Here is a 6000-nt window from a genome sequence, read left to right as displayed (position 1 = left end):
TAATACTAAACTAAAACTAACTTAAATTTAAAACTAAAAAAATAAAACATGCACAATCTACACAAAAAAAAACTTAATAAAATCTACTAACATCTAACCTACCAATCACAACTTATACTTTAAATACTAACCCTTAACCAAAATAACAATCTCCATTCTAGCTTAATACATTATCCTACTTCTAGCCATAGTGTCACATCTAAAAGAAAAACTAACTTATAGTCTTAATGATAAACTTAATTAACTTAAATCTTTTTTTTAGTTTATAACTACAAACTAAATTTATAGTAATTTTCAATAAAACAAAACTTATAATAACTAGCAAATAAACTACTCTAATCTAACTATCATCTAAACTAACCCCATTTCCCCCCCTAACACCCTACTCCAAGCACAGTCAAATGTGCTTCTCCAAGCACTAAACTTGGGACAACATACTGCCCAAGTGGGGGAAAGGTACCTCCTGACAGAGGCGACCAAGGAAAGCATCAAAGTTTGCATAAAAAGAAAACATAACAATGGATTTAAGCCCTCCCTCAAAACAAATGAGCACTTTCAATGCTGAAGGGAGATGGGGATTAGTACAGGATGACATGGCAACCCAAGGCAATCAAAAGACATTTTTAAAAAAATAGTCACCTGCGCCTCTATCCACGTGATGGGAATTTCAACCAAAGTTTAATCATTTCCTTTTTACCATGAAAGACCACTTGATCTCAAGTGCTGCGAAAATTTATGGGGAACCAGGGTGACGTCACCCCCCCACAAGTACACTGTTGACTAGCACAACCCAAAAAAAAATTTTAAATAAAACTTTTTTTAAATAAACATTCCAAAACTGATGTCCCTTAAAGTGATAGAAAAGAATTGAAGACATAAAGTTTTATAGGTAAGGTAGATATATAGGATATTAGGAATTAGCATAATATTACTTTAGTTATTGTTATTCATTTTATTGATTATAAATTTTGAAATTAAATTTGAAACAAGGAATTAAAAGGGAATAGTCTCTGTTCCACAAAACCATTTAATTCTTTCTTCCATGCAAAATCCAGAGAGCATTTTGCTCTTAGGGAAATTTTTTTTTTGAAGTTTTATTTTTCTAAGTATGAATTTTTTAAGCAATGTAAATGATCTTTCAAAAAGGAGTATTACTATTTTATTTTCTTAATGGCTTTAAAACATAGGTTCAATAGTTTGCTCACAACAATACAATATTTATTTAATCTTCTAATAGGTACAAAATTGTATTGAAATATTAATCATATCTATCTTCCTTTCTTAACATACTTAAACTCAAAATTTCAAAATTGAATGTCATCATATTCATCCTGTTTTGATGTGCATCTATCCAAATTTAAAATTTGCAAATAAATCACATGACAAGCAATTATACTCAAACACCAATTTTATTGGCAAACCTAATTCAAGGGCTCAACCAGGAAAGAATCAGGAAGAAAACTCGGCTTCGTTGCCAATCCAACAAAGTTTGAAAATACAATTACATAGGATATCAATCCCAAATTTCAACAATTTACTTGAAGTTTCTTCATGATCTTCATCAAGGGATTCATGACAATTTCTACAACACATTTTAAGAACTAAGGGTGGAACAAAATTCTGATCAGGTGACAACAAGCATGACCAAGAACAATTCAAAACATGCATACCCATACAAGGTTTTCACAAAGGGATTCACAATGAATCAAAATTAGGGAAAGGTGGATTCTTCCAACCAGGAGAAGTCAAGCACAACACCAAACAGATGCCCAATCAGGGCTATATACCAAGAACTTTCGTTCTTCCATTTCAACATACCATAATCATACAAGGTTTGCGTTGACAGGTAGGGGCCCATAAAACCCTACCCTTTCTCCCTCTTCTCATCCTGAGAAGAGACTCTACATTGGTTGGAGTTCGACTAAACAGACCTTTCCCAAAATTGGTCACTTTTGCCCTCTCCAAGGGTGAGTAATACCAAAACACCCATGCAAGAAAAAAAACTCAAAATTGCAAACATAAACATGAAAGGAAATCATCCAAAAATAACATGATTTTCAAAGCTTTCCAACATACCCACAAACACACAAACATTAAAACAACAACAAGATAGCATAAGCATGAAACAAGAATAAAATCTGAACAAGGGAGATGAGAAATCCAACCTTCACAATGAGGTAATGGAAATGAACAAGTTTGAGTAGAGTTTCCTTATCCTTACTTCAATCTTCAAGAACTCCTCTCTAAATGCAGAGATTGGGTAACCACCCAAAACTAGACCAAGAAAGGCCTCTAAATAAGCCTCAAACTCAATCACCCAAAAGGATCAATAACTACACCCACCCACCTACAAATCTAGAAGCTCCTAACTCAACCCACACCATGGTTAAACACTAAGTGAAGGGGAGGTGAGGTAACTCAAGATAACCACTTGAAATTTTCGCACAAAGGTAAAATGAGACTTTTTGAGTGATCTCCAAAGTCAATAAAAGGGGCTTAGGGGTTGGAAAAGACCCCCAACCCATACCCATACCCCTTGGGTATAATTATTTCATGTTTTAAAGCCTTAGGAATAGGTTTAGAGCCACACAAAGGCTAGAAAATAATTAGGACCCACTAACAACTCTTAAAAAGTAGATTAAGCACAAATCTGGATTAGGGATGACTAACCTCGATTAAGAACCAATTAGCAAACTGACACTAACTTAAACCAACTTAGGTCCATGGGTTACACAGCTAACCCTTGTAGACACCTAAATTTGATTACATCGCTTTAGTAATCCTATTTAGTTATCTCTAAAGGCATGATTAATTAAATTTTTATTTAATTAATCCTTTGTCATCCCTTAGCTGATTAATTTAATTAATCATCTATAGTCCTAATTGATAAATCAAATAACCTATTATTTATCAATTAAATCCTTTTCTCCTATCTAATTCCAAAAATCCCCATTTATTAAATAAATCTATTTGATAAATAAAATCCTCAAATCTAAAAAGCCCCTAACTTATCCCTAATCCTCCATTTAGCCTAATCCACCCCATCCACCCATACTAACCAAGCTTAGCCACTAACTCACCCACCCTCATTAATTCCATCCACTTGCACATCTCTAACATCCCTAATCTAATCCTAAACCCAAGCCTAATCCACTCACTAATGTTGTCACATTCCCTAAACAAGTTTAAGACTTTCCTAAACCAAATCAAAGTCCCCCCTCAAAAATCCCAACCACCAAGTCATGAGTGCTCTTACAAACTATAAAAGACTTTTACAAGCCCACTCATGACTCTTACACCCATCTTCTACACTCTTCCCTCTTCCACACTCATCCCTCTTACATCTCTCTTACATACTCAACCCCAATCATCATGCCTTTAACCAACCCTTTACCCTACCCTCTCACACTCATCCTCCTTGTGACAAGTGTCACCCTCCCATTGGTACTAAACAAGCACAATCTATGTGCTCCCCTTTGAGTGCATCTTAGCCCTCCTTAACCATCTCCCCATCCTTGCATCTTAGCCCTCCATCCCTCAAGCCCTTAGCCTATAAATTGAATCTCATCCCAAGCCATTTGAACAACAACTATTTAAGTAAAGTTATCATGCCCTTTTTAGAGCCAAAATCCATATCCATACCCTTATAATGCCAAATTCAGAGCTCACAAAGCTACCAATTTGCCATTTACCCATCTCCATTGAAGCCATTTGAGCATACATCCCCAATCTACACATAGACACATCTCAAAAAAAAGAGAACAAACTCATTGAGAGAGCCTATCCATGGCTCACATTCTCATTTGAGTTTGTTTTCTCTTTGTCTTTCTTATATGTTATGTTAGTTTAATGTGTAAATGCTTTCATTGAATTAGTATTTCTAGCATATTAGATTAGTGTATACATTTTGGCACGCCCGGTGGGACTCTGCTATGGGTCATTTAATCATCAATTTCCATCTATATGTTGTTTTTCTAACAATCTAATGTTTCTTGTTGTTTGAGTGAGTTGTAAGGTGTTTCACTTATTTTTGCAGGTTGAAAGGCGCACTTAGGAAGAAGAAATACCCTCTAAAAATTCAAAAATAACAAAAAATTTAAAAAAATTCTAGAAAAAAATTTGTGTTTTCAACTTTTTTTCGCGTAGTGTCGTCTCCGCAGTTTGGCGTCTGCACCTACAAACTATCGTCTCCACCAGCTACTCTGTCGTCTCCGCAACCAAATTCTCATCTCCACAGTTTGGCATCTCCAACTATCATCTACGCATCCTGGACTGTCGTCTCCACGGATCAGCGTCTCCACCAGCTACTCTGTCATCTCCGCAACCTGAACTGTCATCTTCACCGTCGCCAACCTAAACTATCATCTCCACCGCCGCCAACTTAATCTATAATCTTTGCCTCTTTCTCTGTCGTCTCCGCAGATTAGCGTCTCCACAGATCAGCGTCTCCGCAATTTGGCGTCTGCGCCTGATGAACTGTCGTCTTCACCTGTCTCTATTGCACTTCTGTTTTAAAATCTTTATTTCTGATTTAGACCATTCTAAGCATTTTTACGCGTAAAAAAATAACAAAAAAAGTAAAAAAAAAATTTTCCCATAGTTAAGCTTTCATTTTTGAAGATTTTGGGTGACTAACTAAATTGCTTTTTTTGTCTCATTGCAGGTTGGAGTACATATGAAACCACTAACCATGTTTTTTTGCAGGTTCTCATGTTGCTAAAAAAATGAACTTGAATGTTTAATCATTTGTCTTTGAATGCATGTTGCTAAAAAATGAAATTGAATGTTTAATCATTTATCTTTGAATGCATGTTGCTAAAATGAACTTGAATGGTTATAACACATTTTTCATTGAATGAATGTTGTTCAAAACAAACTCTTGAATGCCATGGATTAAAACCAATTTTCCTTGGAATGCATGCTTAAAACAAAAAAACTCAATCTTGAATGCAACGAATCAATGAATCAATGCAATATCTCACACTTCAATTTTTGGGGTATTAAAAAGAACAAACAAATCTCTCTTTTGCATGCAATTTAGGCAAAGTTTGATTTTTGGAAAATTAAGAAACTTTGTTAAGTTAAATACAAATTTGCAAAAATCAATTTGAGTAGTTCCTTGGACTCACCTCTTTTCTAATCACCCATCAATTCAACCATTGGTTGCAATCTCAGTGCCATTTATGGGGATGGGTCTACTTGAAAAAGGTGTTAAGTGTTCCACAATCTAACTAACTCACTTGGTCTTTGAACGTTTGCTTTAGCTTTATCAAAATTCTTAAATGACCAAAACTTTAGATTAAATCGATCACACTTCAAGTTTGGGCACTAAAATTGAACAACAATTAACGTGGAGGGCCTCCGGGCGCGCACTTGAAATCGAATCTCACACATCTTAGTTTTGGGTTTAAAATGAACACACACTCAATCTTGAATGCCTTAAAGAAAATCAATCGATACTTGACATGGAGGGCCTCGGGGCACGCGAGTTTGCTTTTGTTGACCCTAACTCTTCTTCTTGTTTGCATTATTCGATCGATTTACTTTTGTTGGCGCTTCAAGTTGGAATTGAACATTGTCTCTTAAACATGAGTGCTTGCAAGGTCTAGATTAGCACACATAAGAGTCAGTTGGTAAAAGAACAAGCGTATTTTTTAGCCCAAGGTCATCCAAGTCTTCTCTCTCCTTTTCATCTTTCGAGGCCATCTTGGGTGCATAAGATTAGGATCCAAAACCTTGTTTCTTTTTTTTAAGAGGCCTGCTTGGGGATTTCATCACCCTTTGGATGACCTCAACTCCAGCGTTTTGACGGAGTATAAGAATCGAGAGGTGAATCGAAAGACACCTCTCTTGGGATCAAGATTTTGTCACTCGGGCTAAGCCTCAAGGAACTTTATACCCTTGAGAAGTGAAAGAGGAGAAGTGGGTTACCGCTCCTCTCAGCTGTGTGACATCTTTTTGGTCTCATCTATGGATTTGGGCCTCACGTACCTTACGTAT

Source organism: Cupressus sempervirens, chromosome 6 (assembly GCF_028749045.1).
Source record: "Cupressus sempervirens isolate cs-2001-9-10 chromosome 6, ASM2874904v1, whole genome shotgun sequence".
NCBI lineage: Eukaryota > Viridiplantae > Streptophyta > Pinopsida > Cupressales > Cupressaceae > Cupressus > Cupressus sempervirens.
The sequence above is the reverse complement of the archived record's forward strand: the minus strand, read 5'-3'. Positions refer to the sequence as shown.